Genomic DNA, 15,244 nt, shown 5'->3' on the forward strand with positions numbered 1-15,244 from the left:
CCAGTCATGACCGTTTACCCCCCAGCAAGCAAGCTGGGTACTCATTTTACCGACCTCGGAAGGATGGAAGGCTGAGTCGACCTTGAGCCGGCTGCTGGGATTGAACTCCCAGCCTCATGGGCAGAGCTTTCAGACGGCTGCCTTACCACTCTGCGCCACAAGAGACTCTTTAATCCCACATCTTACACTGTCCCAAAGTTTCCACTGCCAAAACAAAACCATAGTGACAAGTACATTCCTTAGAAAATGCACATCTATTATTACATAAAATGTAAAGTGCTGGACTGCAATCCTAAACAGCCTTACACCCTTCTAAAACCACTGAAGTCAACAGGAAGGTAATAGCTCTGTTAGGACTGAACAGCCAATCTACCAGCTTTATGCACCAACAAGATAAAAATTAATTGGAATTTTCCTAGTAGACTTTAAAGCCTCCAGAATTCAACATGCACAAAATTCAAAAGTGGATTTTACCACTCACAATCATTAAAGTCAGGTCTGGTATCTTCACATATATTACAATTAACTTTTAACTTAGTTATTTTTTTATTTATTTAGATTTCTTTCCCGTCACTCCCGAATTTGCTCGTGGCAGGTTACATGTCATAAAAACCCTACTAAAACCCCCAGTTAAAACATAATCCCCAACATGGCGGAAAACCGCTCACCCCCCGCTATTAAATTTCACATATATTAATTAGACAAATATCATTTGGTGGCATAAGAGCTATTTCTGTATACTGCATTAATTCCAGAAGGGTATCCATGTTACATGTTCATGCAAAATTAAACAAAAGTCCCGTGGCACTTTTAAAATATACAATTAATTCCAGCATAAGTGTTGGAGAATCATAGCTTACTTTATAAGATCTATGGAATATACAACCAGAGTAGATATTTTTATATTTAAAGTTACAAGCAACAGACTAACACTTAAATCTGTATTTCTCAGTCAAGTTGCAGCTAGTATAATAGTGTAATCCTAAGCAAGCTTACTGGAATAAAAACATGGTTTGAGATAGTAATAAGACTAGAATGTATTCTGGATAATAAAAGATGTGATCCCCTGCTTTAATCATCCTGCTGTAGCTAAGCTTAGTTATCACAATGTAAAGTGTATGCTCTGATCACAATTTAGTCCTAATTCCATAATGTGGAATTCGTATCTAAAGACTGAATTTACCTCTGCAAATATGGCTACAAGCAAAGTTGCCTGCCTAACTACCCATATAATAGTTTAATTAAAAACAGTTTTAAAATCCATAGGGCCTTTAGGAAAGCATTACGTACTGCAGAAAGTCCAACAACAAACCAAGGAACAAGACCTTCCAAGTGGCTTGTACTTGCAAAAGTTTGTGGCTTGAGTCTACATGTATATTTACACATAAATAAGACCCACGGTGTATTCAATGGACCTTAGTCCAAGTAAGCGCATATAGAATTCCAGGCATGCATTTATTTCTGGGAGTAAACACCATCACATACAGTGGGACTGGGCTGTTGTTAAGTCCACTCTAAAACTGAAAGCCAAAGTATTTTGTCAAGATTTGAGTTCTATTACTTATTTTATTTATAATCAAATTTATTAAAATCAATACAGTTTACTTTCATTTAAATCTTTGACTAATAACATTTAGCTTTTTATGTTGAAAGCATTCCATGCAGATATGATTGGCATCCATGCCTCCAATTTCTTCACAAGTCAGGTATCAAAGCCCAACCTATACTATGCCATTGTGAGATCCTACTGGAAGACTGATATTCTCAGACAACCGGTGCTTTGTTTGCCATGGGCTTTCTATAACGCCTAAGTACAGGCAACTTTAGTTATATCACCCATGCACACAAAAACATATACCTTGAATCTGTTGATCTTAAAGGTATCACCAGACTTAAATTGTGTTCTACTGCTTCTGACCAACACGGCTACATACCTGAATACACCCAGGGGTGTTTCTTAAAGGAAATTACCCAAATGCAAGTTAATTATTCTGTACTAACACAGTTGGTAAACATGGTCTTAGGACAGTTTTATGGGATTAGTACCTGCAATTCCCCAACACATATTGGAGGACACAAGATTCACTAGCAGACTTGTTGATATAAACAGCACTTCATTGAGATTCCATCGGCCATAAACTGCAGATTGCAAATTTACTTGTTTAAAGTGTTTTGCATCCCTCCACCTAAATGTCCCCACTGATTTCAAAAAGTTTAATTTGAGCCAGGCTGCATCAGAATTTACAGCTGAAGTGAACCACTGCCAGAAGAAGGAATTAGAAGGTGTGTCAGAAGAGTGTGCTATTGAAGGTGAGACCAGCAGCATTTCTTTCACCAGCACCACACACTGGGCGTTAAGAGTAAATGTTTACAAGTCTGGGAATCCCAGGCAGAGCTGACCTTTAGGATTCATCTTTCCAGAAATGAAACACCAGTTTCAACAGGTACATCCTACCAACGGAAATCTGAACAAAAGCCTAGACTTTCATGGGGGTCGCTGAAAGTCTGTATGCATAGGACTGCAACCTTTTCCCGCTTACTTCAGAAGTACGAGGTGACGACTCACGAGGGTGCCGTATAAAATCCCCAAATACATGAAACAACTAAGAAGAAGCACACGCACGGCCCCACTGCGAGGCGCACGCTGAATCCAGTAACGCTCACTTCTAAGGCAGCATGCTTACACGCCAAATGCCAAACCTAAGTACAATTCAAAATAAGCCAAATCCTGCGCAAAATGTTTGGGGGACGCACTTTTTTAAAAAGAGCAAACCTAAGCAGACGCACACACGCAGCAGGTGCCTTTCTTGGCGAGCGAGTCACGCTCTCTGAGCCCAGAGCGCCCAGGGGATGCCAAAGGACGGACAGGGAGTGGGGCGCAGAGAAGGGCTCGCTCCGCCGCCGGACGGCTGACGGGCGAGAGAGCGCAGGCAGAGTCCTCCGCCCGCCCGCTCCCCTCCCCTCGAGGCCACCTGGCCGAGGCCACCGCTGAAAGCCAAGGCGGCAGGTACGATGTCACTGACCTGAGCGGCGAACTCCTGCGTGGCGTCGCCTCGCTCCGCTCCCCTCGCACGCGACCCTTCAAGCGGCGGCCCGGCCAGGCCCGGCCAGACAAGCGCGGGGGCTGCACACCGCCTGTGCCCGCCGGCGCCCTCTCCTGCCCCGCTCGCCGTCCCCGAGCCCTCGTCCCGGCGCTCGGCAGCCATTGGCTCCGGAGACGGGACCGGCAGGCGGCGATGCCTCCCACGTGACCGCAGAGGCAGGAGGCAAGGCGAGAGTCCGGGCGAGGGAGCGTCTCCGCCTGGCCGGGCACTCTCCGGCGAGGGGACGAGGGTGGCGCCCACCGAGTTGGAGTTCCTGGGTTCGGAGCCCGCTCTGAAGGAAATCTCTTGCCTGGCTACGGCCACCAGCAGTCTCATGCATGTTGCTGTTGCTGTTGTTGTTGTTTTTTGAAAGTGGAGGTTGTCTGAGGGCGGCCCGGTATTCTTTAAGAGTGCAAGCCTGTGCGTCCAGCTAGCGGGGTGTAGTGGTTAAAGAATGGTGGCTTCTGGAGAGCCGGGGTTGATTCCCCACTCCTCCGCATGCAGCCAGCTGAGTAACAGTCACAGTACTCCCAGGGCGGTTTTGACAGCAGTTCTGTTTGAGCTCTCTTGAGCCCCCTACCTCACACGATGTCTTTTGTGGGGAGAGAAATAGAAGGCACTTGTAAGCCAATTGGGGACTCCTTTGGATTGAGAAAAGCAGAGTATAAAAAAACAGGTCTTCTTTTCATACAATCCTTTTTCAAGGTACACCAAGCAAACCCATTGTTTTCAGTGGGCTTAGACTGCAAACAGTCTACATAGAATGGCACTGCAAGACTTTCTGAAATGACTCCCATCGAACTCGTACAGGCTGTCTGTGATCCATCCATGCAGATTCTCCCCTCAATTGTAGCATGATATAAGCAAATACTACAGCTGGGGAGAACTTCTTTCTCTGCAACTCAAATGTTTACAAGTGTGCATTTTGGGTTGAGATGCAGCCCAATGCTAAATATTCTTTCTTTGTGGAATTTTAGCTTTATAACATTTCAGCCTGCATTTCTCCTCAAGGCAGATTCCCATGTTATTTTAAAATACATCCAATAAAACAAACAATTCAAATAGTCAAAATGATAAAGGTAAAGGTAAAGGTATCCCCTGTGCAAGCACCGAGTCATGTCTGACCCTTGGGGTGACGCCCTCTAGCGTTTTCATGGCAGACTCAATACGGGGTGGTTTGCCAGTGCCTTCCCCAGCCATTACCATTTTACCCCCCAGCAAGCTGGGTACTCATTTTACCGACCTCGGAAGGATGGAAGGCTGAGTCAACCTTGAGCCGGCTGCTGGGATCGAACTCCCAACCTCATGAGCAAAGCTTTCAGGCGGCTGCCTTACCACTCTGTGCCACAAGAGGCTCATAGTCAAAATGATACAAGTGGTTCAAATTGTCAGGGTTCATACTATATACCAGGGATTCCCAACCAGGGCTCCCCAGGATTCTGTGAGAGCTCCCAGGGGTTTCCCTGGCCTTTCCCCTATACGCAGGGTTGGCCAAAATGTGTCTTTTCCAATGTACATGGACTACAAATTCCCAAGAAGAAGAAGAGTTGGTTCTTATATGCTGCTTTTCTCTACCCGAAGGAGGCTCAAAGCGGCTTACAGTCGCCTTCCCATTCCTCTCCCCACAACAGACACCCTGTGGGGTGGGTGAGACTGAGAGAGCCCTGATATCACTGCCCGGTCAGAACAGTTTCATCAATGCCGTGGCGAGCCCAAGGTCACCCAGCTGGCTGCATGTGGGGGAGTGCAGAATCGAACCCGGCATGCCAGATTAGAAGTCTACACTCCTAATCACTACACCAAACTGGCTCATGCTGGCAGGGGCTCATGGGAATTGTAGTCCATGGACACTTGGAGACCCTCCGTTTGGACAGCCCTATAATGGACTCAGCCATAAACTATTCCTGGTATTGTCGTGAAAGCAGGGAACTGGCCACTTCTGTTGACCTGTGGTTACCGCTCCTGAGAAAGGGGACGAAGCCTCAAACCACCTTCTTTCTCCCCCCCCCCCAGACCTTGGCAGGAGGCATGGCCAGCTGACATCATTTCCAATCCAGTTCCAGGAGTCCTCAAAATCTTCTCTACAGTCAAAAGACTGAAAAAGGCTACCATATACCATATTTAGGCTGCAGTCCTAAAGACACTTTCCTGGGGTTGATTAATGTGGGATTTACACTGCAGGGTAAACCAGTTTAGAATTGTGCCCTTAAACCATCAAAATAGTGACTAACTGGTAAAGTTCTACATAATGTCTTACAGTGACATAATGTAGAGGCCTTTCTGGTGTATTCAGGAAGTCTATTGGGCATACAGGGCCTATAGAGAAAAAGTTATTCAGACAGATGAGAACCAAATCTGCCTACATGATGGCACCTTAAGTAGGGCTTGATCTGAAGAATGGAGCTGTTGCAGCAGGGTACATTTTGAATGGTAATCTTGCTTACTCATAAAATCACAGGGGAACATTCATAAATAAATAGGCCTTGGGCAACCTAACAGTCAAAACACAGTTCCAGTGTTCTAAGCATTCAATAGACTTAATGAACTTGGAACATCATTTAAGATTGTACTGTGAACTAGGCAACCTGAACTGTTTTGTGATTTTGAAGTCAATGGGTTTGCTTGGATCAACAGCATCCATTTGTCCTTAAGCAAGCATGAGCCACTGTGTCTAAAAATTCCACTGACTTTATAGTTAAATGTTGCCAACTGAAATTGCCAGCTCCTCTGACCGTATTGTGTCTCTTTCCATTTTACATAACTTCTTAAATTCAAGCTGCTGAAATCATAAGAATCTCTTCTTTCAGTTTAAAAATAAAATAAAATTACTGCCTAAGCGTTTGTGGTTGTAAAGGCTAAGCTAAGCAATGCAACAAGTATGTCCCTTAAAGGAAGTTAAACTAAAACTCTGGAGTGTGTGTGTGTTTAAGTCAATCAAGGGTGTGTGTGTGTGTGTGTGTGTGACTTTTACAGGGATTTCAAAGTTAGTCCAACTGATTTAAAGATGTCTTTCTGCCAAGTAGGTTTAGTTAGAATTGCTGCTTCAATAGCCTTTCAATTCTGTTTAGTGGTAGAGCTGTTTGTAGACCTTTCACTCTTCTATGGTTTGACCTGAAATGTTCCTAAGGTTGAAGCTCCAAATCTGGGCTGGGGCAGTCCTGTCTTGTGTCTATGAGGATTCAAATATTGATTTATTTGCTTCTTTTATACCCCACCTTTCTCCATAATGGGACCCCAAGTGGCTTAAATCATTCTCCTCTCCTCCATTTTATCCTCACAATGACCCTGTGTGGTAGGCTGAGAGTGACTGACTGGCCCAAGGTTACCATATGAACTGTTGTGGCAGAGAGAGGATCTGAACCTGATTCTCCCAGATCCTTTTTAGACACTCTAGACACTCTATAATGTTCCCTGTATAAGTGGGGGGCAATTTGTGATTTGTTTCAAGTGTTGTTTTAATACAACACAAAAACAAGTCACTAGAATGAAATCCACATTAATATCAAGTGGAACGTAATTTATAGAATGACTAGATTTTAAGCCCATTGTACGTGTAAATACAACGGGCGCTAGAAAGGGTAGATTAGACAGTGTGGCCCCTGCCCTCGCGGCTTCGTTGCAAGTGTGTATCTCCAAACATTTCAGTCTGAATTAGAGAAGCAGGAGGTTTTGTTTCCGTATTACAGGTAGTTTCCTGTGTAGAAGAACACCCAGCATCATAGTCCATCTCCCTTTCCTGTCCAGAGTGGCTTGAAAAGCTGCTTGGCCCTAAAGAATGAAGTTTGAGTCCAGTGGCACCTTAGAGAGAGACCCAACGAAGTGTTATGCGAGGTTAGGGGTGGGCAAACGGTGGGTCTCCAGATGTCCACAGGCCACAATTAGCATGATCCCTGGCATCTTGAGAGGCACAGTCTGGTCACCCTTGGGCATAAGCCTTTGCGTGCAGGTACATGTTTTTGGGTACCCTGAAACACAAGCCACCATCCCAGGCATAGAGGCAGAGGTTAGTCACCGGAGTTGGCTTGTAACTAAATAGGAGAAGTTTGGAGAGGAGATGGGCAGAGAGGAGGGCAGTGTACAATGAAATCACCAGCGAAAGCACAATTCACTCATCATCCCAGAACAGGGTTGCAGATCCCGAGATGGCACCTGGAGTACAAAGCACAACTGACCTGCATGTGGCACAAATGCAGAAAAGGGACCTCCATACTCCATTGGCAAGCATCGCAGGAGGCTTTGGGAAAAGCAGGCACAGGTTCCCTCCATTGCAGCCCCCCCAAAGCCCCGGTTGAAGCGATGAGCTCAGAGCAGGCCGGGCGCATCCTGGACACACCGGGGCTGCTCTAAGCCCTCCGCTGGAGTGTCGCGCAGCCGCCCCTCCCCTCCCCTCCTCCCCCCTTCTCCCCCCCTCCAAGTCCCGGTTGAAGCGGCGGGCTCAGAGCAGGCCGGGCGCATCCTGGACGCACCAAGGCTGCTCTAAGCCCTCCGCTGGAGTGTCCTGCAGCCGCCCCTCTCCTCCTCCCGCCCTCCTCCCTCCTCCCGCCCTCCTCCCCCTCCAAGGCCCGGTTGAAGAGGCGGGCTCAGTACAGGTCGGGCGCGTCTTGGACGCTCCGGGGCTTCTCTAAGCCCTTCACTGGAGCCTCCTGCGGCCGGCCAGCACCTCCTCCCCCCACAAAGCCGCTGCTGAAGTGGCGGACTCAGAGCAGGCCAGGCGCATCCTGGACGTGCCGGGGCTGCTCTGAGTCCTCTGGTGGAGGCTCCTGTGGCCGCTCCTCCCCCCGAAGCCCTGGCTGAAGCTGCGGGCTCGCTGAAGGCTCTCCCGCTGCCCCGCAGGCCCCAGCTTACGGGCAGCTAAAGTAGCAGACCCACCGCGTCTCTGACGCGGTGGGCCTGCTCCTTTCCCAGCCGCGAAGGTTCTTCTCCCAGCCCCCTCACCTCCCAGACTGCAGCCTTCTGCCGGTTGGCAGAGCGCCCTCGCCGCGTCGGAGACGCGGCGAATGCGCTCCGTCGACCGGGAGAAGGCAGGCCGGCCCACCCCCCACCCGAGGCTCCCTGCAGTCTTCTGCCGGCCGGTGGAGCGCCCTCGCCGCGTCAGAGACGCGGCGAGGGCGCTCCACAGGCCAGGAGAAGGCAACCCGGCCCACCCCGCACCCGAGGCCGCTCCACCGCCCGGGAGAAGAAGGCGCAGCCCACCACTCACCCGTGGCTGTCTGGAGCAGCCAGGCAGATTCCCTGGGTGGGTGAAGCAGCCAATGGGGAGCCGCGCTTTGTGCGGCTCCCCATTGGCTGCTTGGGGCGGGATGGACACTCGGAGGGGCCAATCAGGAGCCGCTTCACGGCTCCTGATTGGCCCCTCCGAGTTTTTATCCCGGACAGGGCCAGCCCTAACTCCTCCCACACTGCCCTTACTGCTTTATTCAGTCCATTATTCAGTTTAAAGATGATTGAGGGGCAATATACTGTGGGGTACTTGTGCTTTCCTTTTGAGGGGGGGAAGTTTTCCCCTTCTGCCAAACATTTGGCTGACAGGGAAGCCTCAGAAAAACCCCTTCTCTCTTAAAATACTGTTGTGGCTGGCCTCGCTGCTGGAGGGAAGAGGGAAGAGGCAGCCATGCAACTCTCCTCTTAGGGTTGCCAGCTTCAAAAGTGAGGCACTAAACCTACACCAAACCATGAGCTCACGGGGGAGTCTGTTATGGGGAGAGGAAGGGAAGGCAATTGTAAACTGCTTTGAGACACCTGATGCCTAATGGGTGACTGTGGGCCATTCCCAGTTCTCACATAGCTCTCTCAGCACCAACTCACTCACAGGATGTCTATTGTTGGGAGACAAAGGGAAAAGGTGTTTGTAAATCACTTTGAGACTCCTTTGGGTAGTAAACAGCAGGGTACAAAAATCCGTTCTTCCTCTAAGGGGCAATATGGAAGAAGTATGTTGGCACATAACATATCAACAGTAAAAAAAAATGGATACAGAAGGAACAGGGTGGACACCTGTGTACTGTGACTACCCCATGTGTATTAGGGCAGAAGGACATTTAGCTGCCTGTGGCCTGATTCTCACAAGAATGGAAATGAGGTTGAGCACAGAACTGGGAGGAATTGGTTGCCGTGTAATCTTCCCCTAAGAAGAGTCTCCAGTCTGATTTTCCCTTCACATATCTGAGGACATGGCTCTGGAAAGCTCATCTGTAACCACTATGCCACAATTCCCAAAGATCAGTCCTCTCCCACACTCAATGAACATTCCAAACCACAGGTTCTTGGCACCCATATCTCCACACCCATGGCCTCATTTGCCACCATGCCACCACAACACACATATTCAATCTCATTCCCTTACAGACTGGACAACCCCTCCCCTTATTCTTCCCAATGCCGAGCTCTCTCTGTCTTAATCACACTCTTCCTTTCTACCTCCATCTCTCTTTGCTATACCCCCCCGGTAGTGCCCATTGTATCAGCTACAACGGGCTTTAATTCTAGTTCACAAATAAATAACAGTTCTTGTTTGAGGCTCCCTAGCAGTAGCTTATCTGTGCTTAGGGGGCAACAGTTCCATTGGTTGCTGCCACAAATGCTTTGGAGCAGCAGAAGCCTTCTCTTCCAACTCCATGAAAATGGCAGGCAGAACAACCAAAGAGTCATTTTCTCCCAGTGTTGCAATCCTGATCTTTCTCAGGATTCTCAGAGGAGGCTCCAGTATAACCCATTCCTCTACCGACAGAGCAAATTCTAAGGCCATTTCTGCAGTGACTAAACATTTCACAACAGAACCAATAAAGTCCCACAGAATGTTCTTACGTTCACTAAAATCTCCTGATTCAGGCACAGCCAAGCTCCACTTTTGTGAATCCTGAGAAAATGTGAGTTCCCCCCTTTCCCTGGTAACCCAAAGTGAAACTCAAAAATCACATTGGCTACCTCCACTGTTTCCCTGCCTCAAAATTATATTTGAGATCTGGCCAGTGCTGTGTCTCCGCCCACCCTCTTCCACTCCTTTCTGTATTAAAAAAAACAACAATTGAACATGTTTATGTTACATCGTAGTTGCAAAGAAGCACAAGCAGTACACACAAACCACCGTCCCATCTCCCCCGCCAGCAAGACTGAATGTTCTTTCTCAATTCATGAAGAGAAATCAAGACATGGTCAATTTCAGGCAGGGAGGCTACCAACATTGTCAATTTCATTCAGCAGCCTCCTGCCGCTTTCCCAAAGTACAAAAAAAAAAAAAAAAGCTTATTTGTTTTAAAACGTTGTTAGGTGCGAGGTCGTGTCCGACCCATCGCGGCCCCATTTTAAAACATAGGAACAAGCTAACATAATGACTGTTTTTTCTTAAATAATAAAATGCACTATATAGGGGTAAGGGGGGAGAAAATTGATCACACAGGATGATTGGCTGAAGTGGTACACTTAAAACAAAGGCGCAAATAGGCACAATTTTTCCTGATCTGTCATTTGTTTGTTTGTTTGCTTGTTTGTTTGTTTGTTTGTTTTATTGGATTTCTATACCACCACTCCTGGGCCAGCTGGCTCATGGCAGTTAAAAAGCATAATAAAAAAAACACTAAAACCCCATAGGACCGCAACTATAGCAGCTTGCCAACAAATACAATATAGAGAAAAAAGATCAAATTTAGCATAGATGGTGACAGTAGCTAATGGGGCGAAGCGGACTTACCCGCAGCGCCGGTTGGTGGGCGGAGGCTGGGCAGAAGGAGCGGCGGCCCGGCTGTCTTCCTCCGGCGGCGGCTGGCTGCGTGGGGGCGGGGCTATCAGCATCTCAAGGACGCTGCCCGATCTCTTCCCACCTTTTGCCGAGTGCGAGCAAGCCCTCAGCTCATCCAAGAGCTCATTCCACCAGGTATGGGCCACGACCGAAAAAGCACGGGCCCTTGTTGAGGCCAGATTTGCTTCCCGAGGGCCCAGGACCATCAACAGATTCATACCCACACAGTAAAGTGCCATGCATGGAGTATATGGAGATAAGGGGTCCCGCAGGTAGATAGGACCCAGGCTGCGTATAGCCTTAAAGGTCAAAAACAAGACTTTGAACTTGATCCAGAAGCAAACTGGCAACCAATGCAGCTGTCTCGACATAGGCTGAACATGGGCCCTCCAAGATGACCTAGTGAGGATCCGTGCAGCCGCATTCTGTACCAGTTGCAATTTCTGGGTCAGGGACAAGGGTAGGCCCGTGTAGATTGAATTACAGAAGTCTAAACTGGAAGTGACCACTGCATGGATCGCTGTGGCCAAGTGTTCCACAGACAGGTAGGGTGCTAGTAGCTGTGCTTGGTGCAGATGGAAAAATATCATCTGGGCTACTTTCATGATCTGAGCCTCCATGGATAAAGAGGCATCAAAAATCACCCCCAAGTTCCTGACCATTGGTACATATGTAAGTTGCACCCCATCCAGGCAGGGGAGATGCGCTTCCTGATCCTGACCCTTTCTAGCCAGCCACAGGACCATAGAGGGGTTGAGTTTCAGATGACTCTGCCTGATTCATCCAGCTACTGCAGACATGCTTTGTGTAACAACTTTTCTTTTTTTGGGGGGGGGGGGATTATTTCTAGCATCGCCTGCATGCTTGTCTGCCTATTCGTTGCTCCAGGAAGTCAGACCTTTTAAAAAAGAAATTCTTGTCCCCAGGAAAACGGGAGAGGAAGGTGGGTGCGAGGACAGGATGAGGCAGGTGCCTTTAGTGCGTTTGAGCCTCCACAACTTCCCTCTGCTGCTTGCCTGCTATTTGCTCTACTGTAGCTTGTGCTAAATAGGTCGGGGAATCCAACTTATGTGATTCCCCAACTAGCACTTTAAAATGGAGGATGTAGCCGGATGATTACTGCCCAGATGCTGGGGGCCGTTCTGCATTCGTCCAAAATAGCACAGTGGTTACTAATTGAAATCGCTACAGTTTTGCCGTTATGCACAACGTCATTGACAATCTGCAACACTCTTGAAACCGATCCACAAAAAGCGCTTCGTTGTAGTGCTTTCAGGGAAATCCCAAAAAGTGGATTCACCCTCCGGAAAGCGCTACATTCCTGCAACCAATCTGCAACACTAGCGGGAAAGTTCTGTGCATTACCATTGTTGCGGTTTCTGCAAAGTCCCTCCCCCTGGATCTCTCATCTGATCTTCCGGCGAAGCGATCGCCATTTTTTTTTCTCCAAGCGAGCGGAGATCAACGCACCGGCAAGCCTTCGTTTACCCAGTGAGGCTTCCCCGGCTGCAGTCCCTCTGTTTAAAGTCACCAAGTACAAGCATCATAGAGGCCCGTTTGCTGGTTTATTTTCACTTTATTTTTCACACTGTTTTTGGCCGAAAATCGCGCCCGTGAGGGGGGGGGGGATTATTTTTTTCACTCGGGGGGAGCATGGCAACGATGAAACGGCAGCTCAAACATCACTTGCTAGCTGGATGGGTCTCTCCGTTGCAACGAGTCAAAGCATATTCGTTGCAACAGTGTGTGTGTGTTTTTTTTAACCTTCCTTAAAGGGAAAGGGGCTGTTTGGGAGCATGATAACGGCCGCCCATTGGCTGCTTGACGGCCAGGGGCGGGACACAGCTCAGCAATAGCGCTTCCTTTCTAGTGATTTTTGCCGAGACCGGAACCCTGTGGGAAACGATAGAAACGCAACTAGATTCCACTACAAAGGCAGGTATGCATAACGACGAATTCCACTATTTAAAATGGTGATTTTCCGTTCAGCAAACAATTTGCTACATGGATCCCGGTGCGGAATGGCCCTGGATCTTGACGACGTCATATGGAGGGGCCAGAATATAATGACTATTGAAAGTATTTCACTACATTTAACGGGTGTGGAAATGCCCTAACAGTTGACTTTGACTCAAAATGCAAGCTAACAACACACAAATCATCCCTGCTTTCCTGCTTTGTAGGATAGCTGAAGGCTTTCTTGATTGTGCTGTAGTTGCTAACAACTTGTTATCTTTGTTACCTAAAGTAGTAGAGTGTGCATGATTTCTGCACATCTTTATTGCTAGGACAAAAACAAAATCTCATTTCTGTGTTGAATATTTCCAAGTCTGGATCTTCTGGGATTTGTAGTAAGCAGAGAATTGCATTCTATAAACAGTCCTGTTTATGCAGTTAATGACAATATATTAACACGGGGTAATTAAAAGGTGCCAAGGAAGACCAAAAACTTCATTGGCTTGCTTATGTATCATTCTTCTTCCTGGATTTAAGGCAGCCTAATTTACTTCCACTGGAACTAGACTTGGTGCAATATGAAGATGTTGATGTTGGTTGTGATGAGGTGAGGGACAATTTGAAAGTCCATTTGCCATTCTATATATCCTTAAATGTTTTATCTTGACAGATTCTATCCTTACAAGTCTTAAGGTTATGGATCTTCAGAACAATTAATGTCTTACCCACTTAAGAATTCCCTTCTCCATCCTTTTCTCTGGCTGCAGAGAAAAGGACGCGCAGTAATAGGTTTAAACTACAAGTAAGATATAGGCTAGATATCAGGGGAAAAAAATTCACAGTCAGAGTAGTTCAGCAGTGGAATAGGCTGCCTAAGGAGGTGGTGAGCTCCCCCTCACTGGCAGTCTTCAAGCAAAGCTTGGATACACACTTTTCTTGGATGCTTTAGGATGCTTAGGGCTGATCCTGCGTTGAGCAGGGGGTTGGACTAGATGGCCTGTATGGCCCCTTACAACTCTATGATTCTATGATTCTATGATTTTATTGTTCAGAGGAAGGGAGAAACCTGATAACTGTAGTTTGAGATTACTTTTAGTACATTGTTGTTGTTAGGTGTGAAGTCGTATCTGACCCATCGCGACCCCATGGACAATGATCCTCCAGGCCTTCCTGTCCTCTACCGTTCCCTGGAGTCCATTTAAATTTGCACTGACTGCTTAAGTGACTCCATACAGCCATACATACATACTTACACTTTTGTTCTCTATGATCCTGGCCAAGAGAAATCCATCATAACCTTCCCTGCCAAAGGAAGTCACAGTTCTTTATACCTTTCTGTAGCTTCTCCCCTCTTCCCCCATCCTCACATTTACTCAAACAATAATTGGCTTGTCCTGGCAAAATATTACCTTTGACAAGGTACTATCTGTTCTGCAGTGAATGGTTGACAAAACAAACAAACAAAGCTGTTCATGGCTGCTTTAAGAATCTTATTTGCTGAGTGCTCCGAAGTTGGTTTCCTCATCCGAGATAAAGCTCATCTGCTTCCTTGGTTTAAGTTGATAATATTTGTATATTGCCTTCCCAAAATGCTTCAAGGCTGCTCAGATGTCTAATTGGAAACACCATCCATCCATAAAAAGCCAGGAAAACATGGGGCACATTAAATTAAAACTATGCAGGACAGAAACAAAAGTCATATTGAGTGACTTGACTAACAGCCTACCTCCCAGATTTGTATCCTTAGGGCCATTCCACACAGCGTTAATGTAGCTGAAGTCTTACCATTGTGTAACGCTATTTTTTTAACATTACACACGACGTCGTACACAATCTGCAACCCTCCTGCAACACTCCTGCAAAAATCGCTTTGATGTAGCACTTTTCGGGGAATCGTAAAAAGTGGATTCCCCTAAAAAAAACTGCTAGACTCTTGAGAAGAACCTGCAACACATCCAAAAAAGACATGTGCATTCTCAATATAGTGGTAGCAAGCATGTCCCTCAGCTCTCGCACCTGAGCTTCCGGCGTCGCGATCACCATTTTTTCCCCTTAAACCGGCAAAAGCAATGAATAAGCTATGCTTGTTCAGCTGATATCCCTCTACAAGCAATTGTCAGTAAAGTTTCCTAGCACAATACAGCCCCCTGTTCGACACTGCCCATAATTTGGACAGAAATTGCACCTGGGGGGGGGATTTTTTTAAACTTTAAGAGCATTTAAATGATTAAGCGCCAGCTCCTAAGCCAGTGAAAAAGGTCTTTCTAATGCATCGAATGAACAAATATACGTTGCTACAGGTGTTTTCAGGTTTTTTAAAAAAAATTTTTTAAAGGGAAGCATGAACACAACAGTTAATTGGCTGTTCTGTTTGATTGATGGCCAGGGGCGGGAGGAAGCGCGGAAAAATATCGCCTCCTTTGTTGTGATTTCGGCAAGATCGGAAACTTGTGCGTTACGAGAACAGCCC

The 15,244-nt window shown here is 47.1% G+C and overlaps 1 protein-coding gene across 9 annotated transcripts in view; it reads right to left on the reverse strand.

Annotated features, from left to right (window-relative positions):
* PPFIBP2 (PPFIB scaffold protein 2) overlaps nt 1-3,223 on the reverse strand; it is a 162,332-nt gene extending 159,109 nt beyond the window's left edge. For 3 of the 9 annotated variants that reach the window (XM_077321869.1, XM_077321863.1, XM_077321864.1), the window contains exon 1: nt 3,024-3,223. The gene's annotated coding sequence lies outside the window, so the exon portion shown is untranslated. The remainder of the gene's footprint in view (nt 1-3,023) is intronic. The other 6 variants (XM_077321867.1, XM_077321870.1, XM_077321868.1 and 3 more) reach the window with 3 other exon arrangements.
* Nucleotides 3,224-15,244: the final 12,021 nt, after the last annotated feature.

Source organism: Paroedura picta, chromosome 2, assembly GCF_049243985.1.
Source record: "Paroedura picta isolate Pp20150507F chromosome 2, Ppicta_v3.0, whole genome shotgun sequence".
NCBI classification, from domain to species: Eukaryota; Metazoa; Chordata; class Lepidosauria; order Squamata; family Gekkonidae; genus Paroedura; species Paroedura picta.